Consider the following 14,101-nt stretch of genomic DNA (forward strand, 5'->3'; position numbering starts at 1 on the left):
ATCCGCTCCCCAGGATCAACGATCTGTATGATCAGCTCGCTGGATCCTCAGTCTTTTCCAAGATGGATTTGAGGTTAGGCTACCACCAAATCAAGATCATAAATGGGGACATTCCTAAGACGGCTTTTGTCACTCGTTATGGCCAGTACGAGTACACCGTCGTGTCCTTTGGTCTAACCAATGCTCCAGCTACATTCTCTTGCTTGATGAAGTCGATCTTCATGGAGTACTTAGATAAGTTCGTCATGGTTTACCTTAATGATATCCTTATTTACTCGAAGAACGAGGAAGAGCATGCCGAACATCTTAGACTTGTGTTAGAAAAACTCAGAGAGCACCGCCTTTATGCCAAGTTCTCCAAGTGCGAATTTTGGTTGCCAGAAGTGACCTACCTAGGCCACGTGATCTCTGGTAAGGGCATTGCTGTCAATCCCGAGAGAGTTCAGGCCGTTCTTGATTGGACTCCACCTGAAACAGTTAAACAAGTTAGGATTTTCCTTGGTCTAGCCAGTTATTGTCGCCGCTTCGTTGAGAACTTCTCCAAAGTGGCCAAACCTCTCACGGAACTTCTCAAGAAAGATAAAAAGTTTGAGTGGTCCCCACAGTGTGAGTACAGTTTCCAGGAACTGAAAAGACGCCTGACTTTTGCTCCCATACTCGTGCCACCGGATTTCACTAAGGACTTTATTATCTATTGTGATGCCTCACGACAGGGACTAGGTTGCATTCTTATGCAAGATCGCCATGTGATTGCCTACGCATCTCGACTGTTGCATCCACATGAGGATAATTATCCTACACATGATCTAGAGCTTGCAGCCGTAGTCTATGCACTTAAGACATGGCGACATTACCTTCTTGGTAAACGTTGCAAGATTTACACCGATCACCAGAGTCTCAAGTATATTTTCACCCAACCAGATTTGAACCTTAGGCAAAGACGTTGGTTGGAGTTGATCTCAGATTACGACTTAGGGATTACCTACACCCCAGGCAAGGGCAATGTCATGGCTGATGCACTAAGTGGTAAGTCCTATTGCAACAATCTCATGTTGCAGCAGGGCCAACCACTTCTTCATGAGGAATTATGTAAGCTTAAACTTCACATTGCTCCCCATGATTCCTTTCTACCTTGGTGGCGAAACCTACCCTTGCGGATCAGATCATCTCTTCTCAGAAGCAGGATACAGGAATTTCCCGCATCAAGAGAAACATTAAGAAGGGAGTTGGTGGATGTTTCTCTATGGATGATCGAGGTGTTGTTTTCTTTGAGAACCGCTTGGTGGTTCCCAAGAACCAACATCTATGACAACTGATTCTTAAGGAGGCTCATGAATCTCCTCTCACGATTCATCCCGATAGTACTAAGATGTATCAGGACCTACGCCAGAGGTTCTGGTGGACTAGGATGACGAGAGAAATCGCTCAGTTCATTGCTAACTGTGACGTTTGTCGTCGCGATAAGGCAGAGCATCAAAGGCCTGCTGGCACCCTTCAGCCTTTAGCTATTCCTGAGTGGAAATGGGATAAAGTTTGTATGGACTTCATCACCGGCTTTCCCAGGACCAAGAGAGGGAATAATGCTATCTTCGTAGTCATTGATCTTCTTGCCAAAGTGGCTCACTTCCTACCTCTTCGAGAGAGTATCACTGCTAGTCAGCTCGCTGACTTATATATTTCTCGAATAGTGTTACTTCATGGTGTTCCACTAGAGATCAATTCAGACCGTGGTAGTCTTTTCACTTCTCATTTCTGGGAGAGTTTCCAAACTGCCATGGGCACCCATCTTTCCTTAAGTACTGCTTTCCACCCTCAATCAAGTGGTCAGGTGGAAAGGGTCAACCAAATTCTCGAAGACATGCTTAGAGCTTGCGTTATCTCATTTGGTATGGATTGGGAGAAGTGTCTTCCTTTCGCCGAGTTTGCTTATAACAATAGCTACCAATCCAGCCTCAAGAAAGCTCCTTTTGAGGTTCTGTATGGACGAAGATGTTGAACACCTTTGAACTGGTCAGAAACCGGTGAAATACAATTCTTTGGACCGGATATGATCCAGGAGGCAGAAGAACAACTTTGCGTCATTTGTGAGAATTTGAAAACAGCCCAATCTCGTCAAAAGAGCCAGTATGACCGCCGTCATAAGGAAGTGGCTTATGAAATTGGCGACAAGGCTTACCTTCGGGTTACTCCTTTGAAGGGTACCCATCGTTTCGGTATCAAGGGCAAGTTGACTCCTCATTACATTGGTCCTTTTTGCATTCTCTCTAAACGAGGAGAGGTTGCCTACCAGTTAGAACTACCCCCACATCTTTCCCGAGTACATGATGTCTTCCACGTCTCTCAACTGAGGCGTTGCTTCTCGGATACCATCAGCGGAGTGGACCATGAAACGCTTGATCTCCAAGATAACCTCACATATCGAGAGTACCCTGTTTGCATCCTTGATCAAGCAGAGGGTGTCACTCGACGTCATAACATCAAGTTTCTCAAGGTTCAGTGGTCTCATCATTCCGAGAGAGAAGCTACCTGGGAGCGAGAAAATCGTCTTCGACTTGAGTACCCCGCTTTCTTTCTGCCGACTCCTGAATCCCGGGACGAGATTCTTTCGAGTGGGAGCAAGTTGTCACATCCCTAGTTCTGGTATGACCTAGGCTAGCCTTCTTGTGAGCATCATGTTTAAATTTCATTTAAATTTGAAATGGGGATTTGTGAAACCCTCAGAAATCATTTCTAGAAATAACCCAGATAAAAATTGCTCCAAAAAGGTCCAAGAAAATGTTCATGTTGCTCTCTGAAAATATTGGTCAGAGGTAAAATTCAAACAAATAATTTCAGGAGCCCATAAATATTTATTTTGGACATTTGGAATTAATGCAATAATTATTTGCATTGGATATATATGTTATATTTATTTATATATGTCCAACAATTCTGATTTTTATGTGAGGGGCTCTGGAATATTTCAACTAGCTCCTACAATAAATTTCAGAAGAAAATAAATTGATTTAGTATTTTACTAAATCAGAAAAGAAATTACAGAAATAGAAAAGAAAAACAAAAAGGAAAAAGCTTACCTGTGCTTACCTGTGGCCTGGCACTGTGCAGCCGGCCTAGCCCAGCAGGCCGGCCCAGGCGACTGGCACTGCCAGTCGTCCCCTTCCTCGCGCCAGGAGGACAGGGGCATGCGCTCGCCGCCCGCGCGCATGGGTGCCACACAGCCACACCTACGGGCACCTGCAACTGAGCACACCACCGTGGTCAGCACGTCTCCAGGAGACGAACACGACCAACCCCGGCCCCTACCGTGCACCGTAGCCCCTTCTCCCCTCCCCGAAGAACTCTGGCCGCCGCCCAAGTGGTCGCCGCCATCAATATAGGCCGTCTCCGGTGAAACGGAGGGCACCCATGGATGCGCGCGAGCACCAGCTCCTCGGAGATGGTCTCTGCGGCCCATTTGGTCGCCGGAGACGCGATCCCGAGCCCCTCCGCCGCGTTCGGCCTCGCCGGCGGCTAAACGCCGGCGGGTTGACTGGGTTTGACCCCCTAGTTGACCAGATTTGACCTGTATGGGTCAATGACATGTGGGGCCGACCTGCCAGGTGCTTAGTTTAAGGCTAATCACCATTTTGCTAACCACCCCTGACACTGACAGTGGGCCCGGCGCCCATTAGTCCTAATTAGACCAAATAAACCCCCCTGTTAACTAACTGAGTCACTAACGTCTGGACACCACACGTCAGGTTTGACTTGGTCAGCGCCTTTGACCTGCTGACGTAAGCATGACGCTGTGCTGACGCAATATATCATTTTCTGGTTTAAAAATAAATTATCTAGAAAATGATATAAACTTCAAAAATTCATAGAAATTCAACCGTAGCTCAGATTGAAATAATTTATATATGAAAAATTATCAGAAAAATGCAATCTATCCATCTGTACCATTTTCATGCATGATAAAACAACTTATACTTGTTGTATAGGTGAAACCATATTAATGGCATTCATAAAGACTTAACTTGGAGTTGCATTTGAATTCTTGGTTCAAATGGACTTCATCCAAATGAATGCTAGCTGCATTAGCTCGAAAAACATCACATATACATGCCATGTTCATGCATCATATTGTTGCATATGATTGTGTTTTGATTTGTCGACACCGTTCCTTCTCGATAGGTCCTGCTCCGGAGAGTGCTCCAGAGTACCTGGAAAGCGCCTGGAAAACCGAAATAAAATTTTGGGATAATCCGGCCTTGAATAGTAATCCCGTCCGAACTAAGAGGGTGCATCATCATAGGACACCCGGGATAAACACCAAAAAGCCAAAACCCTCTACAGGGCATGGAACCGTACTGGAAAGGTGGCTTGATGGACCCTGTAGAATTCACAGTACAGAGGACGCCACACCAACTCACAGCCTCAGAGCATGTTGGATACTCTGGCAGGTGGCCAAAATCGGCGAGGACCTCTTAATCCTGGAGGCCGCAGAAAGCCAGCCCGAGGACACCAGTACCATTCTCACAGTCTTCAAGACTTTCGCATCAAACAATGTGCGAAAAAGAACACTACGCAGCCCCGCCGAAGTCTATCAAGTTGCAACAATAAATCCATGGAGCGACACTGCTATTACCTTCAACGCAAGTGATGAACCTAAATTCCGAACAGCCTGAGCACCAGCCGCATTGGTCCTCAGTCCCATAGTGGACGGCTTTCGCCTCACCAAGGTGCTCATGGATGGAGGCAGCGGACTGAACCTCATTTATGAGGAAACCCTTCAAAAATGGAAATAGACTGGAGCCGCGTCAAGCGAAGCAGCACAACCTTTAGAGGAATAATCCCCAGTCGGGAAGCGCGCTGCACGGGAAAAATCACACTAGATGTGGTGTTCGGCATGCCGGATAATTACAGGTCCAAAGAAGTCATCCTTCAAGCCAGCTGACGAAATAGTCAAATTCCAGGTCCATCCAATGGACCCCAATAAAACAGCTTCCATCGGGGCACGACTGAGCCCTGACGTAGGCGCCGTACTGCGAGAGTTCCTACGAGAGAACTGGGACATTTTCGCCTGGCACCCTTCAGACATGCCAGGGACCCCAATATGATGCATGAACATGGCATGTATATGTGATGTTTTTCGAGCTAATGCAGCTAGCATTCATTTGGATGAAGTCCATTTGAACCAAGAATTCAAATGCAACTCCAAGTTAAGTCTTTATGAATGCCATTAATATGGTTTCACCTATACAGCAAGTATAAGTTGGTTTATCATGCATGAAAATGGTACAGATGGATAGATTGCATTTTTCTGATAATTTTTCATATATAAATTATTTCAATCTGAGCTACGGTTGAATTTCTATGAATTTTTGAAGTTTATATCATTTTCTAGATAATTTATTTTTAAACCAGAAAATGATATATTGCGTTAGCACAGAATCATGCTTACGTCAGCAGGTCAAAGGCGCTGACCAAGTCAAACCTGACGTGTGGGGTCCAGACGTCAGTGACTCAGTTAGTTAACAGGGGGGTTTATTTGGTCTCATTAGGATTAGTGGGCGTCGGGCCCACTGTCACTGTCAGGGGTGGTTAGCAAAATGGTGATTAGCCTTAAACTAATCACATGGCAGGTCGGACCCACATGTCATTGACCCATACGGGTCAAATCTGATCAACTGGGGGCGTCAAATCTAGTCAACCCGCCGGCGTTTAGCCGCTGGCGAGGCCGAACGCGGTGGAGGGGCTCGGGATCGCGTCTCCGACGACCAAATGGGCCGCGGAGACCATCTCCGAGGAGCTGGTGCTTGCGCGCATCCACGGGTGCCCTTCATTTCACCGGAGACGGCCTATATCGACGGCAGCGACCACTTGGGCGGCGGCCGGAGTTCGGCGGGGAGGGGAGAAGGGGCTACGGTGCACGGCAGGGGCCGGGGTTGGTCGCGTTCATCTCCTAGAGACGTGCTGACCACGATGGTGTGCTCGGTTGCAGGTGCCCGTAGGTGTGGCTGCGGTGGCGACATGGCCGGCAGCGAGGTGCTACGGCCATGGTGGGAAAAGGGAGCTACGGCGCGAGAACGGAGGAACGAGAAGAGGGAAATGGAGCAGAAGCTCAATGCAGACTCGACGGGCTTGATGGCAAGCTCGGGGACGCACTAGAGACGGCAGGGCGGCAAAGACGATCTCCGATGGCCGGGGATGAAGACGACGTCGATTGAGGCGCTCTAGGGCCTCCCGAGGCGCGTGGCTTGACGGAGAGATAGCCGGCAATGTGGCGGAGCTTCTGGGCACGACGAGCGGTCGAGGGGACGGCGGGGAGCACGTGGGCAGCGAATGGCGGCGGCGACGACGTTCGGTTTTCGGGAGAGAGCGAGGGAGAGGGAGATAGAGCGAATTAGAGGGAGGGATCGATGCAGACGGTAGCGGAGGGTCAACCATGGCGTCGCGCTGGCGGGGGAGGCAGGCAGGCAAGCTGGTGGCGTGGCGCCCATGCGCGCGGGCGGCGAGCGCGTGCCCCTGTCCTCCTGGCACGAGGAAGGGAACGACTGGCAGTGCCAGTCCGCTGGGCCGGCCTGCTGGGCCAGGCCGGCTGCACAGTGCCAGGCCGCAGGTAAGCACAATTAAGCTTTTTCCTTTTTGTTTTTCTTTTCTATTTCTGTAATTTCTTTTCCGATTTAGTAAAATACTAAATCAATTTATTTTCTTCTGAAATTTATTGTAGGAGCTAGTTGAAATATTCCAGAGCCCCTCACATAAAAATCATAATTATTGGACATATATAAATAAATATAACATATATATATCCAATGCAAATAATTATTGCATTAATTCCATATGGCCAAAATAAATATTTATGGGCTCCTGAAATTATTTCTTTGAATTTTACCTCTGACCAATATTTTCAGAGAGCAACATGAACATTTTCTTGGACCTTTTGGAGCAATTTTTATCTGGGTTATTTCTAGAAATGATTTTTGAGGGTTTCACAAATCCCCATTTCGAATTTAAATGAAATTTAAACATGATGCTCACAAGAAGGCTTGCCTAGGTCATACCAGAACTAGGGATGTGACAATTTGGAACTGCTGTCGCATGCTCTTCCTCTTCCTCCTCCATTTTCCTTCAGCCCTTCACCCTTTCTTCTGCCATTGTTCGATCGTCTTCCCCATTGAGGGAACAGGCCGGAAACGACCCTGTTATTCTTGCCCCGATCTGAAAGATGACGTGGTGGAGGAACTCATTGATCGGTGCAACGTCATCACCTCGGCTAGCATGGCAGGTTCGTTCAAGCCCATTCTCTACTCAACTAATAACATCATTACAAAGAACCCAAGAGTCAAGGAGCGGTTTGATCTCCCCTATCTTCTTCCCCGTGACCCTGATGACTGGCGCCGGCACGACGGAGGCCTCGCCCTATGCCAGTTGATGCCGCTTGATAATGATACGTATGATGTTAAGATGCCATCGCTTGAGGGCAAGGCTTGGGCGGGCGCAAATGGAGATTGGGTTGTTTACATTGGGTCCAACTGCGAGTGGGAACTTGTGAATGTCTACACTCGTGACCGGGTTCCACTTCCAAAAATCTCAGCAGACTGCCCAAAGGTTGAGCACACCGGTATTGTACGCATGTTCAAATACGATCATGGTGACTGTCTTCTACGGAAGATAGCAATTTGTCGAGTTCCCAAGCGCTCTTGGAATTACAACAACTATCAAGTTGTTGCTATCTTCGACAAGCTTGTTGCCGTCCTTTGTGGTATGACTCGATGGACATTGCTCAAAAATCAGTTTCTATACACGGATGAGTATTGTGATACAATTCAATACAAGGGCCTTGTGTTTGCTGCCACCACTAGTGGCACTGTTTTTGCATGGGATCCTCATAGTTTCGGTACATTTGTCTTCCACCATAATTATAATTGTTTCATCCACATGCATGCAGGTTAGCAAGTTTCCCTTTACTAATTAACCTTCTTCTTGTGGTTCCAAGGTCCTGTGAACATCCCACCACCTATACTTGAAAATTTTTATAACCAAGGGGGAGATGAGGATGGTGATGATCACGAGCATGAGGACGAGCAGTGCCCATATACTCTGTGGCGCCTGGCAACTAATTCCAATGGGTCACCTCTTCTTGTGTGTATACAGCCCACTGATGATGTTACTGCTAAGGAAGCAGGTGTAGTCTCCCATGTTCGCACTCTCCGGACCTATTCCAACACCCGTTGCATGGTATTCGGGATGGATACTAGTGTGCTAGCACCAAGTCCTTCTCCTTGGTACAGAATTGATAATCTTGGAGAAAACTCGCTCTTCCTTGGACAAAACTATCCGATGATGGTGAAAGGCGATCCAACTGCTGCTGACACAATGTTAACAGTACCATTTATGAGAAGCAACTGTGCCTATACCTCAGACATTTGGGTGGTTCCCTACCCTGGTGCTGATATAGTAGCCCGCTTCAGCCTAGATGATCAGTCCTGCGTTGGTTTCAAGATTGACAATCGATGGCCCGTCCCAGGAAATCACTTGTGGTTCAAAGCAAGCGTTTCCAACACCGAGGAATGGTTGAGTTGAAGTTCATTTCATTGCTTGTTATTTGTTGTGTGGTGAAAACTTTAGTATTTATAATGTATCCTCGTTGTCGATGTGGGTTGATGACCTGTTGTATGTAATAAAATGATATGCCTGTGATAAACTTACTAAATTTATGAATGGCTTTCGAGTCGCTTCTCTGAGTGAGTGGTGCGACAAGGCAAAAAAATATTTTCTGAATACATAATTGTACGTGCATTGCACCAGGTTATCGGATGAGGCCAATCAACAATAGTAGTACACTATTTGTACTAGCTTCACATGCTTCGCGTGTCGGGCGGGTGTTTTTACTATAGCCATATGTTAATGTGTTCGCTGTACGTAACCAGCACCTCGAATCCTCGATAATAGTACTATATAGTTGGAGTAAGTAGTAGGAGTAGTAGGGTGGCATGGGCCAGAACAAGCATTCACGTCCAGGAGTACGGCACACGCCACCACCATGACATCCATCTGACACCATATTATTTCTTGGACTCTGTGCTAGAGCAATCTCTTCAACCTCGTTGTTTCTCTAACTTCAGCCATCGCACGGCGGGCGAGGTGGGGGTTTGCCGATAGTCGGTTTCCTTAACTGCGGTCCCACTTGTAAGGCCAACTCCAACGCACGACCCCAAACGGACCTCCGTTTTGCATGAACTCCAACGATAATTTTGACTAGAAAAGCAAGACCAAAGAAAACAAGAAACCACAAGAATACATTTTACTACTCCTGTAAGTTGGATTAGTGCCTTCTCGATGCATTCATTGTTGATCTACGTAGGCTCGATCTTGCGTGCTTCTTTCTTGTTCGAGTGTAAAGAAGTAGACGTTGCTTCCTCGCATCTAGTCTCATGTCTAGCCTCTATTCTAGTAGGAGTATCAACAAGTACACTAATCTCATCTCTAGCCTCTGTGCTAGCTAAAAGTGATAGAACATCTAGTAAATTGCACTCTATTAATATATGGATGTACTCTTCTTCCAAATACAAAAACTTGCATCCATTCTACTCCCTTCGTTGCACAATACTCCCTCCGTTCCAAATTACTCGTCACAGAAATGGATGTATCTAGAACTAAAATACATCTAGATACATCCATATCTGCGACAAGTAATTCGGAACGGAGGGAGTACATGCCTTCTATTTTTCAAAATATATATGTATCTAGACATGTTTTAGTATATATGTACATTCATTTTTGGACAAATGGAAGTCAAGTATTTTGGAACGGAGGGAGTACACAATAAAAAATTTAAGTTAGCACAACTAGTCTAATCCGAGAGCACAACCGAAGATTTGGTCGGGTTCTTCCTCCTTTTGCCGACACGTGGGACATCCAGCATCCAGGTCATGTCATGAAAGAAAATAGAGTGGTAGTTGAAGCCACGAGATGTGCATCTTGGGTTAAACTGTAAATAGAATCTTACTACTCTTGAGTAACTCCAAAAGCGGCCACCGAAGATCTTTATTGGATTTGTTTTTCATCACCAGCACGTCGAGGTGAAAGATGTGCAGGTTCAGTGGGTCCTCTTGCATTTTCACTGACATGTGGGGCCACATGTGAGCAAATAGACGATGGGCTCCGCGCATCCGCTGGCTGGCTGAGAAGAGAGATAGAGGAGGGCTGAGCACGGACTACAGGAAATTTGTTCTACGTACCTCGATATAGGCTCGATATAGTGGGGTGGCATGGGCCATAACTAGCATTCCCGTCTAGCAGTACGGCACACGCCACTCACACGAGTCCCACCCAACACAATTTTCTTGGAGTCCATGCTACAGCCATCTCTTCTCCCTCCTGTTTTCTTAGCCATCGCGCGGTGGGCGGGGTGGGGTTTGCCGGTAGTTGGTTTGCTCAACTGCGGTCCCACTTGTAAGTGAAAATGCAACACCGCACACATTCCCGCTTGAGCGGCGTGCCGGACCAACCGTGTGGGGGTGCGACGCGAACACGGCAGGCTTTTCCTTTTGAACTCGTAACTTGTAAAATTTGGTTCTGATCCATGGCGCGACCGATAGATAGAAAATAACGATTTTGCCTAGAGTAATGAGAAGTTTGGTTCTGGCGCCGTTCATGCATGGAGTACGTACGAAAATTATGAAGTTGATGTGAAAGGTAAGATAATTACTGTAGTATCATATACTACTACATGGATTTGACGGAAAGATAAAAATACATACGGATCCATCAACGACATCCTCATGCCCTAGTGCGCCGGGTCACAACCGACGTGTGAGGAGCAGCGGCGTTGGCGGCCAGCTCAACGTGCTTCTAAACAATGATGTCCAAGGTTGCCCTGTGGTCCAAGAAGGCCAGCGTCCTATCGTCCTCCTCTTGCATGTAGTAGTCCTTGTGGACGATTTCCGCGTAGACGTGGGTGATTATGTCGATGGTGTCTTGCTGCGCCAGGCATTGCACGGCGAGCGCGACCTCGAGGTGGACATTCTCTGGCGCGACGGCGGGCAGTCGCAGGGCCTCCAGTGCGTCGAAGAGGTTGTCACCATAGTGGCTGTTGAGGGTGGCGGGCATCGCAGAGCCTGGGCGCGTCGGCTGGATGCTTACGTCAAAGTCGTCCGCAAGCTTCTTGACGACGGTGAACTTGTCGAGGAAACTGACGAGGACCTCGTCGAACAAGTTGATGAAGCTGTCGTCCAAGCGGCCCCTCGCCCTGGCGGCCTCAAGAAATACTACCTAGAGACGTTCCTCAGTGTCGGGCCGCAGGCCGGCGTCGTGGACCATCTGGCACATCCGGCTGATGCTCGCGCTCATCGCCTCCATGGGTCTAGCTTAGCTTCTAGTCAACTGATCTTGCGATTCGAGTGATCACTCTTGCCCTTGGTGTTGGAAATATGCCCTAGAGGCAATAATAAAAGCATTATTATTATATTTCCTTGTTCATGATAATTGTCTTTATTCATGCTATAATTGTGTTATCCGGAAATTGTAATACATGTGTGAATAAAAGACACCAACATGTCCCTAGTAAGCCTCTAGTTGACTAGCTCGTTGATCAACAGATAGTCATGGTTTCCTGACTATGGACACTGGATGTCATTGATAACGAGATCACATCATTAGGAGAATGATGTGATGGACAAGACCCAATCCTAAACATAGCATAAGATCATATAGTTCGTTTGCTAGAGTTTTCCAATGTCAAGTATCCTTTCCTTAGACCATGAGATCGTGTAACTCCCGGATACCGTAGGAGTGCTTTGGGTGTGCCAAACGTCACAACGTAACTGGGTGACTATAAAGGTATACTACGGCTATCTCCGAAAGTGTCTGTTGGGTTGACATGGATCAAGACTGGGATTTGTCACTCCGTATGACGGAGAGGTATCACTGGGCCCACTCGGTAATGCATCATCATAATGCGCTCAAAGTGACCAAGTGTCTGGTCACGGGATCATGCATTACGGTACGAGTAAAGTGACTTGCCGGTAACAAGATTGAACGAGGTATTGGGATACCGACGATCAGATCTCGGGAAAGTAACATACCGATTGACAAAGGGAATTGTATATGGGGTTGATTGAATCCTCGACATCGTGGTTCATCCGATGAGATCATCGAGGAGCATGTGGGAGCCAACATGGGTATCCAGATCCCGCTGTTGGTTATTGACCGGAGAATGATCTCGGTCATGTCTACATGTCTCCCGAATCCGTAGGGTCTACACACTTAAGGTTCGGTGACGCTAGGGTTGTAGGGATATGTATATGCAGTAACCCGAATGTTGTTCGGAGTCCCAGATGAGATCCCGGACGTCACGAGGAGTTCCGGAATGGTCCGGAGGTAAAGAATTATATATAGGAAGTGCTATTTCGGGCATCGGGGCAAGTTTCGGGGTCACCGGTATTGTACCGGGACCACCGGAAGGGTCCCGGGGCTCCACCGGGTGGGGCCACCTGTCCCGGGGGGCCACATGGGCTGTAGGGGGTGCACCTTGGCCTACATGGGCCAAGGGCACCAGCCCCAAGAGGCCCATGCGCCTAGGGTTTCAAGGAGGGAAGAGTCCCAAAGGGGGAAGGCACCCCTAGGTGCCTTGGGGAGGAGGGATTCCTCCCCTTGGCCGCACCCCCCTAGGAGATTAGATCTCCTAGGGCCGGCGCCCCCCCTTGGCCCTCCTATATATAGTGGGGAGATGGAGGACTTCTTACCTTGATCTTTGGTGCCTCCCTCTCCCTCTCCAACACATCCTCCTCCTCCATAGTGCTTGGCGAAGCCCTGCCGGAGTACTGCAGCTCCATCAACACCACGCCGTCGTGCTGCTGCTGGAGCCATCTCCCTCAACCTCTCCTTTCCCCTTGCTGGATCAAGAAGAAGGAGACGTTATGCTAACCGTACGTGTGTTGAACGCGGAGGTGCCGTCCGTTCGGCGCTAGGATCTCCGGTGATTTGGATCACGTCGAGTATGCCTTCCTCATCCCCGTTCTTTTGAACGCTTCCGCGCGTGATCTACAAAGGTATGTAGATGCAATCCGATCACTCGTTGCTAGATGAACTCCTAGATGGATCTTGGTGAAACCGTAGGAAATTTTTTGTTTTCTGCAACGTTCCCCAACAGTGGCATCATGAGCTAGGTCTATGCGTAGTTCTCTTGCACGAGTAGAACACAATTTGTTGTGAGCGTTGATGTTGTCAACTTTCTTGCCGCTACTAGTCTTATCTTGCTTCAACGGTATTGTGGGATGAAGCGGCCCGGACCAACCTTACACGTACGCTTACGTGAGACCGGTTCCACCGACTAACATGCACAAGTTGCATAAGGTGGCTGGCGGGTGTCTGTCTCTCCTACTTTAGTTGGAGCGGATTCGATGAAAAGGGTCCTTATGAAGGTTAAATAGAAGTTGACAAATCACGTTGTGGCTTTCACGTAGGTAAGAAAACGTTCTTGCTAGAACCCTACTTCAGCCACGTAAAACATGCAACAACAATTAGAGGACGTCTAACTTGTTTTTGCAGCAAGTGCTTTGTGATATGATATGGCCAAAGTTGTGATGAATGATGAATGATCTATATGTGATGTATGAGATGTTCATGCTATTGTAATAGGAATCACGACTTGCATGTCGATGAGTATGACAACCGGCAGGAGCCATAGGAGTTTTCTTTATTTTTTGTATGACCTGCGTGTCATTGAGAAACGCCATGTAAATTACTTTAATTTATTGCTAAACGTTTTAGCCATAGTAGTAGAAGTAATTGTTGGCGAGCAACTTCATGGAGACACAATGATGGAGATCATGATGATGGAGATCATGGTGTCATGCCGGTGACAAGATGATCATGGAGCCCCAAGATGGAGATCAAAGGAGCTATGTGATATTGGCCATATCATGTCACTATTATTATTTGATTGCATGTGATGTTTATCATGTTTTTCATCTTGTTTGCTTAGAACGACGGTAGTAAATAAGATGATCCCTCATAATAATTTCAAGAAAGTGTTCCCCCTAACTGTGCACCGTTGCGACAGTTCGTTGTTTCGAAGCACCACGTGATGATCGGGTGTGATAGATTCTAACGT

Source organism: Triticum urartu, chromosome 7A (assembly GCF_056163025.1).
Source record: "Triticum urartu cultivar PI428250 chromosome 7A, HENAU_Tu73, whole genome shotgun sequence".
Lineage (NCBI taxonomy): Eukaryota > Viridiplantae > Streptophyta > Magnoliopsida > Poales > Poaceae > Triticum > Triticum urartu.